The sequence below is a fragment of the Diabrotica virgifera genome, chromosome 9 (genome assembly GCF_917563875.1).
Source record: "Diabrotica virgifera virgifera chromosome 9, PGI_DIABVI_V3a".
Classification (NCBI taxonomy): Eukaryota; Metazoa; Arthropoda; class Insecta; order Coleoptera; family Chrysomelidae; genus Diabrotica; species Diabrotica virgifera.
The window spans coordinates 171,879,658-171,892,052 of NC_065451.1; the positions used below are offsets into that span (position 1 = coordinate 171,879,658).

Sequence of the window (12,395 nt, forward strand, 5' to 3'; positions counted from 1 at the left end):
TTCCTTCATTTCCTTTTGATTCTAGTCAAAATCACGGAACACTTTAGGTGATCTGTGAGTAAAAATGAATGTCAAATTGTGTTTTGTACCACAAACCATACATTTTGTACGCGTCAAACTTGGGCTTGAATAAATTCGTCAATTTCTTGATCAATTTATTGTTGGTATAAAGCGGGTATAAAATATCCTTGTTTATTGATGTGCCGCCGGTTGATTGATTACAGTTGGTCGGTTAGCCCACTCTATTATTCTAGATCACTCGATTCTAGACCCACTACTTTGCGCCGTGTAATTTTGGTTGCCTACATGTAACTGCAGTAAATATCGATTTTTATTATCACTAAATAGTCTTTTCTGCGTTTTTTTCTAAAAACAATTTTAACGGTCACATATGAGGTTTGTTCCATCACGACTGAAAACCGTCCATCTAACGATCACCGTCCTGCGCAGTACCATGGAACGTTAATTATGTAGTACCGTGATCGTTACATGACGGTTCTCAGTCGTGTTGGAACAAACCTATGATCATTCACACATGATATAATTAGCATATAGGGCTTTTCATTCACAGTCATTTGTTTCGAGCTTCTGTCATGTGTCACATAATTTTAATATATCTACGTCATACGTTATTGCTATATACAAATGATACAAACCAAAGACGTATGGCGTAGATATATTAATATTATGTGACACATGACAGAAGCTCGAAACAAATGACAATCGATGAAAAGCCCTATATGAATGCGCTTCGCAATTAAAATCTAGAGTTTAAACAACTAATTAAATTTCGTCAGCCCTAGCTTTTCACCGGCCTTCAAGTGACATCAATTGATTTTGAATTTTGAGTCTATACTTTCCCAAATTTAATAAAATTTGTGATTTTTTATATTATCTAATCGTTGTTTTATTTAAATCAAGCATAGCAACAGATCAATCTTTATATAGTATTTTTACTACAAAAGCGATATTACGTAGGTCAAAATTTTTGACGTAAGAGAACTGTCAAAACATTAGAATGTGACTTTTCATTATTGTCATGTTTATTACAAACATCACATTCTAATGTTTTGACAGTTCTCTTACGTCAAAAATTTTGACCTACGTAATATCGCTTTTGTAGTAAAAATACTATAGTAGTAACTTTTCAGTTTCATTAAGTACATCTAAAAAGGTACTACCTACAAAATTTAATTTATTCATGCCTTAAGGCTGTATGACACAACATTTTCTTGTATCATTTCTAATATCGTTTCTGATATGTCAAAAAAATGCATAGTGTCATACACAGATACAAGAAACGATATTAGAAACGATACAAGAATTTGAGTCAGACACAGATTCTTGTACAAGAACTGCGCCAATTTCTGCGCAAAGAGCAAAAACGTAAAACCTGCTGGTAAAACATCTAAAATGTCATAATTACTTACTCATGATGGCGGCTGAAATGAAAATGGGATCATGTATTGATGAGTTTATTTGTGTTTTTGTAGGTATTATTTATAAATCTTATATTGATACTTAATATACCGTTTGGTATGGACTACTGTTCTACTAATAACCATATATTTAGCTCCTAGTAAAGTTCAAACTATAAATTTAGGTTTCATGGTGCATAATTTTTTACAAATAGGTACAATAGCTCCTAATTTGGATCAAATTGAAGATAATTCTAATGCAAATATTTTAGCACAAATTCAAAACAAAATAAAAACACAAATAATCAACCTCAAACAGTCAACGTAAAATTCTGGTTAACATTAAAATGTTAATTAAAAGTTTATAAATTTAAAAAAAATCCTTAAAATCAGCTGTAGATGCAGTACTACCATAACGTGACACGGGGTGACAAACAAAATATCGACCAATCACGTGCCGAATTTCATACAATTTTCGATACAAGAACTTGCATAGTGTCATACAGGGCACAAATGTACCTACAAGAAATGATACAAGAAAATGTATACAAGAAACGATATTAGAAATGATACAAGAAAATGCATAGTGTCATACAGCCTTTACAATCAGAGACACCGCTAACAGTTTGATCGCCCGCGTGCAATTCCAATTATGCCGCCCCCTCTTCAACTATAACTATATGGACTGGGCTTTCAGAAAGACCCTTAGTTTTCGTACATACATACATATTATGCTTTTTGCTGTGGGCTTTAAAGAGCCGCTTAAATTGACATGAAATTTGGTACACACATAGCTAACAATGCTAACATGTCAAAGAAAAAAGGGATATAGTGCCGATGTTGCTTTTGCCCTGGAGGTGGGTTTTCAGCCCTTCTCGGAGGTGAAAAAACATCAGTTCAAAATAAGTCCGCAATTGGGTAAACTGATTAATTCTAAAGCAACTTTTGTTCTAAGTAAATGCTTTTCGAGTTATTTGCGAGTGAATGAAAAACATGTTCTTCGACGGATTTACACAAATAACTCAAAAATTAATTATTTTTTCGAAAAAATATTCATACCAAAAATATAGCTTAGAAAAATGTGAAAAAAAAATGGTGTATATACTGAGTCTGTAGACCCAGTAGAAGCAGAGTTTAACGCTCTGAGCTTCGCTGGTGTCACTCCTAGCGGTTACTAATTCAACTTTTACCGGTAATTTTTAAATTTATTATTTAATTGTTATCGCTTAATATTTACAACGCAAAAAAGTAATTAAATTGTAATCGATTTTTTAAAGTTTTTTCTAATCATTTTGACGTTCTATTGATAAAATATCAATTTCTTACTTCGGATACTTTGACAATAATCGTGTAGATGGCGCTAAGATTATAATAGATTATTTATAATTAGATATTACGGAACATTAAAAAAACTTAAATTCAGTATTTAAAACGTAAGTATATTTAAGGTAAAAATATATACCACAGCTTTGACAAACTAATATTGTTTATAATTAATGTTTTTAATTTTAATTTTAAATTAATCACTTTGACATTTATGTCAAATTTCCGGTAAACGTTTACAAACTTGTCACTACTGGCGTTCGCGAATTTGTAAATTATTATCCCCTCTACGTACGAGCTCACGCGAACTCAATCGACTATAGGTGGCAGTGCAGTTGCATGAAAATGGCCGATGTAATTGGGATAACGTATTTTGATATAATTAATATTGTTATTGATGTAATGAATTAATATAAATAAATCATTCATTAAGGTTGATATGAACCCTTAATTAATTTGTTTCTGATCCTAGAGATGGCTGTACTGTAGCATGTTACTGTGGTAACATTTTCAACTTAATTGTAGATTTCTACATGATGACTCTGTAATAATGTAGAAACCTGAACACTATTCTGTCCTTACACCCATTGGCTCAATTGGCCCTGTTGTCAAATTGTTTAGACAGTAATTTTATCAAGGCCTAATAACAATGTAATGTTAGCAAGAAACATTTAGTCCATGATGTGATGCCGCTCTCGTCTAAAAAAAATTATGGTTCGGTTTCTCTGCGGATTCCTATTCAGAAATGTTCTCTTTAAGGAAATATGAAGTGCGCAGGGCGAAATTTTTGGCCAGAAATTGTTAAAAATTTTTTTTTAAGAAATTCAAAAGATCATCCTTTTTGCTCGGGAAAATATTTTTTTAGGTTTTTTGGGCCATTCTAACAAGAAAGGTATGTTGTCATTTTTCTCAAAAGTTGATAGATTTCGAGTTAAGGGCGATTTAAAATCTGAAAAATGCGATAATACGTATTTTCGAAGTTTAAAAACTTAGTTTTATGTATATTAATATATCTGAAATAGCCAAGTGCTTGAATTAAAGTTTAAACATTTTTTTTTCAAAATTATGAAGAGTAGTCGGTTCTATCTTAAATTTAGACCGTTCTTTTTAAAATGTATCAAAGAATATATAGTGAGTAGAAGTTTACGGCCCTGTAACGTTTTAGCATAGGATTTTGCGTTCCAACTGAGTAGGTGCTATGGAGGTGCATAGATCTGACAACGTCCGTAGTCACCGTCATCTCACCACCGCCCGCTCTGCGGCCGTAACATCCCTCGTCAACAAGCCTCCTTATAAACGTGACCATCTGTTTTATATAAAAGCTTCCTCTATGAGCTATATTATATTCGTTCAATTCGTTGATGTTATTATGCGTCCATCCAATTTTAATGCCGATGCGGCAGGTTATATTTCAACAATCTTCTATTTTGCACGGGAAAATATTTTTTCAGGTTTTTCGGGTAATACTAAATAAAAAAGTTTGTTTTCATTTTTCTGACAAGTTTACAGTTTTTGAGTTATAAGCGATTTAAAATCTGAAAAATGCGAACATACGCATATTCAAGTTAGAGGCTTGAAAACTGATAATTATTATTATTTTTGTAGTTGATAAGTGCCTAAAATCGAAGCTTAAACATTTAATTTTAAGATTTTGCTGGGTAACCGGGGCTTATTTCAAAAATAAATCGTTGTTTTTTACTTGTTAATTATGCGCGTTGAAAATAAAATTTAATAGTTATTTATGATATAAGTGTTAAAAGTTTAAAAGTACACGTTTAAGGCAGGCATGTGAAGGTTTGCAGAATCAGCGAAGCGAATTCTGCAATTCACATGAGTGCCTTAAAAATGTACTTTTTAACACGTATATCATACAATATTTTTTCTAGAAACGTCTTATATATCAACAATTATAATTTATTCATTTCATTTACAAGACAATGACAATACCTACAAAAACTTTTACTTGAACTTGACTGACATTCCATTTTTATATTTTTCTTGACATTACATCAAAGCCGTCTATACTGTCAATACGTAAATCATAACATAACAACTATACGCTGTGAGCCCGTACGTAGAGGGGATATTTACACATTCGCGAGCGCCAGTAGTGACAAATCTGTAAACGTTTACCGGAAATTTGACATAAAATGTCAAAGTGATTAATTTAAAATTAAAATTAAAAACATTAATTATAAAAAATATTAGTTGGTCAAAGCTGTGGTATATATTTTTACCTTAAATATACTTATATTTTAAATACTGAATTTAAGTTTTTTAATGTTCCTTAATATTTAATTATAAATTATTCTATTAATCTTAGCGCCATCTACACGATAATTGTGAAAGTATCCGAAGTAAGAAATTAATATTTCATCAACAGAACGTCAAAATGATTAGCAAAATCTTAAAAAAATCTATTACAATTTAATTACTTTTTAGCGTTGTAAATATTAAGCGATAACAATTAAATAATAAATTTAAAAATTACCGGTGAAAGTTGAATAGTAATCCGCTAGGATCGACACCAGCGAAGCTCAGAGCGTATAGAATAACATCTACTTTTATTGTTGTAAGTATATTCTAACAAATTTTAATAGTTTTTTCTACAAACGTGTTAAAAATGCAATAATACAGTTTAAATTAAATTTTAAAAAACCTTTTAAACTACCTTTTTCAAATTGAGCAAGTTGTACTATTAATATTAATGTTAATAAATGAAATATGAAATATAAATATTTTGACGTTTCACAATTTGACATTTCACTTTTAACTGCAGTGCCTTAAAATTTTTAAAGCACTAGTGCCTTAAAGTAGCATTTTTAACGCTCGTATGGAGTGCTAAAAATTGCATTTTTAACAAGGTTGTAGAAAAAAGTTATTTAAACAATTTCTGGCCAAAAATGCCGTCCGGCACCCTTCTCATAATGTTTAAAGGAGACATTTTTGAGCAGGAATTCCAGAGAAACTGAATGGGAAGCATTGTTCATGCGGGAGCTACCACACAACCGGGACTACTTCTCTTTAAATTTTGTATATTATTATTACCATAGTTTTTTAAACAATTTATTTATTTATTTAATTATTTACAATGTACCAATTACATACGCCAATCATATCGCAAGACAAAAATATGGAAAACCAACAACCACCCTACAGTTTACAGGACTTAAGCAGTCACCATATGTAAATGGGGGAAACTCCTGGAGTTGGCCGAAGAAATCAATATTCACCTTATTCATAGTCTAAAAGATAAAACTACTTTCTTTTATAGGAGATGGCGCAAAGGCGCAACCTCGATCTATGCTGGGTTTCGAGTAACTCACAGTTGCAACTACTCCCAAGCTTCCGAACCGTACTCCATAGTTTCCCCCCGCAGCCAACTTCAGATTGCGTTACCCGCAAGATTCAGATTGAGTTACACTAAATACCAATTACCAATCTTGTAATTTGTTTAGAAACATTGTTTAGACAATTTCTGCCCAAAAATTTCGCCGGCACCCTTCTGATTTATTTAAAGGGGACATTTTTGAATAGGAATCCGCAAAGAAACCAAATCAGAATTTTTTTTCAGACGAGAGCGGCCTCACATCATAGACTAATGGCATATTATGTTTCTCGGTAACTAAATATTCCAGTTGTTAGTCATATCTTATCTCACACTGAAAAATGGTAATAAAATTTTATGACCGCTTGCAATCTTGTAAAAAATGTATTAGCACAAATTTTGTTTATACATAAACGTTTTAACACGTTGACGGACTGTACGTCAAATGCATAAGCAAGTGTGACACTATATGAATTTTGCAAAGTAGAATAAATATACACTGGCGCGCAAAAAATTTAGGTCACTAGATGAATTATTTGATGCCTCGGATTTCCTAAACCTGTTGTCCGATTTGAATGATTTTTTAGTATGTTATAGCTTTATTATTTAAGAATCTTAATGTGTTAATATTGTTGCTAGACAGGTAAATGTCATTTTATACCGGGTGTAACAATCATACTGTGTTTTTCCTTAAAGTTCGGAAAACTCTGTGGAATATTATAGCATAGATAAAATGAGGCGCTCAGAGCAACAGTGGCCTAACCCACATCCCACAATTTTACCAAAACGATATTATTACATTAAAGGTATTCTTTATTTAAGTGTTTTCAGATGCAGACTAGTTCAAGCAATGGTTGCTTCAGCCACTCTGCATCTGAAAACACTGAAGTAATGCATAACTTTATTGTATTAAAAGCATTTTGGTAAAATTGTGGGATGTGGGTTAGGCCACTGTTGCTCTGGACGCCTCAAATATTGAAATTAGATCTCAATGTAGCCTTAGGCTTTCTTAACACTTTCTTTTTTTATTCATTTGCTTATGTTGGATAATAAAAAAGTTAGGTATTTTAACAACTAGCCATGTTCTTCATCAATACAGGGTGTTTCTAAATAAGAGCGACAAACTTTAAGGGGTAATTCTACATGAAAAAATAATGACCGTTTGCTTTATAAACATTGTCCACAAATGGTTAATTTCCGTGATACGGGATGTTGAATTTTTTCTTACCAACTGACGGTTTATTTGTTGCTCTAAAACCGATTGAGATATGCAACTGAAATTTGGTAGGTTTTAAGAGGTAGTTATTGCGCATTGTTTGGCATACAATTAATAATTTTATATTCGCCATTGGCGTGCATACGGGATGTATCTAAAATATTTATACCCGTATGCACGCCAATGGTGAATATAAAATTCTTAATGGTATGTCAAACAATGCACAATAACTACCTCTTAAAACCTACCAAATTTCAGTTGCATATCTCAATCGGTTTTAGAGCAAGAAATAAACCGTCAGTTGGTAAGAAAAAATTCAACATCCCGTATCACGGAAATTAAGCATTTGTGGACATATGTTTATAAAGCAAATTGTCATTATTTTTCATGTAGAATTACCCCTTAAAGTTTGTCGCCCTTATTTAGAAACACCCTGTATTGATGAAGAACATGGCTAGTTGTTAAAGTACCTAACTTTTTTATTATCCAACATAAGCAAATGAATCAAAAAAGAAAATGTTAAGAAAGCCTAAGGCTACAAATGAGTTCTAATCTTAATATTTTATCTATACTATAATATTCCACAGAGTGTTCCGAACTTTAAGGAAAAACACAGTATGATTGTTACAACCGGTATAAAATGACATTTACCTGTCTAGCAACAATATTAACACATTAAGATTCTTAAATAATAAAGCTATAACATACTAAAAAAATCATTCAAATCGGACAACAGGTTTAGGAAATCCAAGGCATCAAATGATTCATCTAGTGACCTAAATTTTTTGTCCGCCAGTGTAATAGCGAAATTGCTAAATTTGTTTTATGGAAACAATATGTTTTTTGTAAACATGTGGACGACGACCATGGATGTCGTATTATATTTCATATGCATTTGTAGATGTAATGTGACAAAAAATCTACAAAAATCTACCGATTTTTTGTCATAACTCGTTATTTTAAAAATGTCGTCTATAGACGTTCTGTTCATCAACGTGTTAAGAACTAAAAATATCTGAGAGAATAAAGTCAATGTATGATAGAAAAAGAATAGAAGAAAAGAACAGGATTTTGATTTTAAATTCGGCAAAATATGTTTAAGCAAGGCGAAAACATCGTGTTTCTTGGGAAAAATATTCCCATGAGATCTTTTTGCGTAATCAGTTTCATGAGATACCGCAGAATAAGGTCCAAAAAGGTTATAATAAAGATATTAAAAATGGTTGTTAACAGAAAAAAATACTCAAAACTATTTCACTAACACCAAAGCTAGTTCTTCTCTGTCTTGCTCGTCGATTTATTGCATTTCGATTTAATGTCCATGATTCAGCTCCTTAGTAAAGCACACTGTGTACATAACATATAATTATTCTGAGGGCCAATATCAGATCTTTGCTGCATAAAATCTTTTTCATTTTCACGAAGTTGGCACGTGCTTTTTCAATTCTCTCACTTATTTCTGGAGTATAATCGTTATTTTCTGTGATTATCGTTCCCAGCAAATATATTTTTTACTCTCTCTGACTGCTGGCCGCCTACCGTTAATATTTCATTTGTATTGTTGTTCTTTCTGTACAATGGGGCATTCGATTCCATAGAACTCTGGACCGTATTAAACGGAATGAATAACGCACGGAAGTCATCTGAGATTTGCCGATGACATAGTGCTCATAAGCAACAATACAGAAGAACCAATCTACATACTAAAGATGCTTAAACATGAATCTGAGAAAGGCGGTTTAAAAATGAATTTAAATAAAACAAAAGTGATGACAAATCAAAATATCAGAATCGACTTAGTTGGAAGTGAGATCGAAAGTGTCGAAGAGTCACACGATCAAACTAGGCCATCAGAATCAAACGGACGAGATAGCTATAAGAATCTGAATTAATTGAGCAGCAGTTGCAAGACTCAGTGATGTGTTGAAAAACAAAAAGATACCAATAAATCTAGAAAAAAGGGTACTCAACAGTTGTATTCTACCAGTTATGACTTATGGAGTGGAGACCGTGACACTTACAGGGTTATCAGCCAATATATTAAGAACAACACAAAGGGCCATCGAACGAGCTATCTTAGGAGTATCTCTGAGAGAACATATTCGAAATGGGACGTACAAAACAGGACGAAGGTGGAATATGTTATTGCAAGAATTGCGCAAATGAAATGAAGCTGATAGGAAGGACACGTGCCACGGCAAAACAACGAAAGGTGGACGAGAAACATTTTACATAGGAGACCACGCGAGCATAGTCGTAGCAGAGGAAGACCACAAAGACGATGGCTACATGACTTCAAAGCAAAAGTGGAGAGAAACTGGTACCAAATAGCACAAAACAGAGAAGAGTGGCGAACTCATGGGAGGCCTTTGTCCAGGAGTGGATGCAACCAGGCTAAAGAAGAAGTTATTGTTTTCTTTAGGGACATTCACTTAACAAGCTACTTGTTTTTATGGATTCAGCTGCCTCTAGAGATGTATATTCTCGGGATGAATACAGTCACTTAACTTCCACAATATTATTGTCACTTACTGACCCGTCCGGACAAGCTCGTAAAAACCCATAACCTTTTTCAAACACAGAGACAATCCACACTGCTTTACTATATTTTTTATTTTGATAGCAATTTCTGGCTGTTCTTCGTTTCTTATCAGATAAAACAATTGTTCCAGATATCGTTATCGCGTTTCCTCTTTTTACTTCTTTATCGATGATTATTCTGCCGCGCCGTTTTCATTTTCTAATATTCCATAATCTTTCTCTTCCTGCTCTTAAAGAAACTGTTTATTAGATTTTTTTTCTTTCTCATTTAATTTATTCCGATCCAGATTAGCTCCATATAACAGTTTTAAGTTCTACTTCCATCAGATTAATCAATACGTTTATTTAACATACCTATTATTAAGTTACAACACATTTTTTCTTTTTGTCTTATTTATTTCTGTTGTTTTTGTACAGAGAAGAAATCCATATAGATGTAAGATTTTTAAAATTGATTGTTACCTATTATTCCTTGTATATTGATCCTTTTTTATTTTTAATATGAAGGTGAAAATATTTTTAACCTCTCCTCAATTAATTTTAGAAGTGGTTATTTACTGCTCTTACTCCATATCTGTTTACATATTATCGTCCAATTGTTTTCCCTTTTTAGCTCACCACAAATGCAAAAAGTAATGGACAATGAAAATTTTAAAGATAAAGTAATAATTTCAATTAAAATCTTTAATAAACATAAAAGTGCGACAAAAGAGAAATACCATGGATGGTAGTTATTAGAAACACTATTTGACAAAAATGAAGACTATGCTCATGCTCCAATTCCAATTCAAAATATAGTCAAATACAAAGCTTCAGAGATACATGAAAAAATGCAAATAAAAAAAGACAACTTTATGGTACTTAAAAACATTAAAATGCCAATTGCCAACTAGGGTTTAATCGAAACAGAAAGTACCGGCCCTAAATATATTAAAATCTAATACGGCCAAGGGGACTGAAAATATTTCAACAAAAGTAATTAATTTCAGAAGGTCACGTTGATGCGTTATAAATAGACGTTATAGTAGTAGGCTTATATTACCTACTAACATTAAAACATTTTGTTGTACAAAGTAATTGATATGGCAACGCTGTTAGGATAAAGTTCTGTGTGACGCGATTGAAGCAGAAGGCACTGCTATCTATCGAACATAAATATTACCGATGGTGTAGATGGCGCTATGTCATGGCGGCACAAATTCTTAGCGGCAATTCAAGATATAATTCTTGTTTAACGAGATTTTTCATATGTTTAGGAAAAAATATTCAACATTTTATTGGAAATATTTTCCATTGTTACAGTTTTATATATGTTGTTATTGAAATTTTATCCAATTTCTTACCGGTAGCTTTATTATAAGCCGAAACATATTATTTTTTCCTACTGTGGCAAAACTGTACATTCAAAAATTTTAAAAAAATTCGTAAGTATTTCCTAGGATTATATCTTTATGCTGTAAGAAAATTAACAAAATTGTATGTTTAGTTTTCCCGCTTTATACTTGAAAAAAAGGAGTTTTTTTGAGTTTTTTCGAAAACGAAAACATGAAGTTTGCTCAAAATTTGTCAAAATACTTCTAGTGATCACATATACCTTCTCAATTTTTTTGAATGTGTAGTTTATTTTTGGGGGGGTTCAGATCAACCTTAAATGAACACACCCGACAAGCATTCAAACGACGTTGATACATAGGTTAACGGATGATTTGTTTATATTTTCATCCCAATTCCTCTAGTTCCAAATAAGCGGCAGCACCCTCGCTTGAGTTCGCGAATAGCTAATGAAAAGTAGGTTGTTATCAGTCAAATGTCAAATTAAATATTTCAATGAGTTGTGGTTTATTTTTTGACAAATTTGACAAATAAGTTTTCATTAGCTACAACCATAGAGGTATATATTAACATAGAGGGAGCCTACCTTCCGCGCTTCCTGACGACAAGATCTCAGGGGACTGGTTTGCTGCATCTCCTTCTAACACATTGTATTGAGAATCTATAATGACATTCAGTGTGAATATAGGCACGGAAGAGGAGGATAACTGTAGCAGCTTTACTATGCGTAAGAGTGAAACAGCACTAATCCAAATAAAAAAGATGGTGTCGTCACTTCGCTCTGAATGACACTCTCTCTATGCTAATATTTAACTCTATGGCTACAACAACTCTGCTTCTGGTAGGTCTACACTACAGGTTTCGAGGCTTCATATATACACCATTTTTTTTAAAACTTTTTTATAAGCTATATTTTTGCTAAGAATATTTTTTTGGATAATATTCTTACCTTTTGAGTTATTTACCATAAACTGTTGAATAGAAACGCATTTTTGTTTGTTGAAAAATGAACATATTCACTCGCAAATAACTCGAAAAGTATTGTTTTGTAAAAGAAGCACATAGAACAAAAGTTCTTTAGAATTGTCAATTTTATCCAATTACTGACTTATTTTGAAAGTATGTTTTTTAACCCTCTAGAAGGGGTGAAACCGTGAAACTCACTTTCAGAAAAAAATCACGCATCGGCACAATATCACTTTTTTCTTGGACATGTTAGCTATGTGTATGCCAATAT

General features: G+C 32.4%; 1 protein-coding gene and 1 long non-coding RNA gene across 24 annotated transcripts in view; one reads left to right on the plus strand and one right to left on the minus strand.

Moving 5' to 3' along the window:
* LOC126892106 (zinc finger protein 208-like) overlaps window positions 1–12,395 on the plus strand; it is a 168,163-nt gene that overhangs the window by 110,286 nt on the left and 45,482 nt on the right. The gene's annotated exons all lie outside the window — the stretch shown is intronic.
* LOC126892112 (uncharacterized) overlaps window positions 1–12,395 on the minus strand; it is a 69,228-nt gene that overhangs the window by 15,698 nt on the left and 41,135 nt on the right. The window lies entirely within an intron of this gene.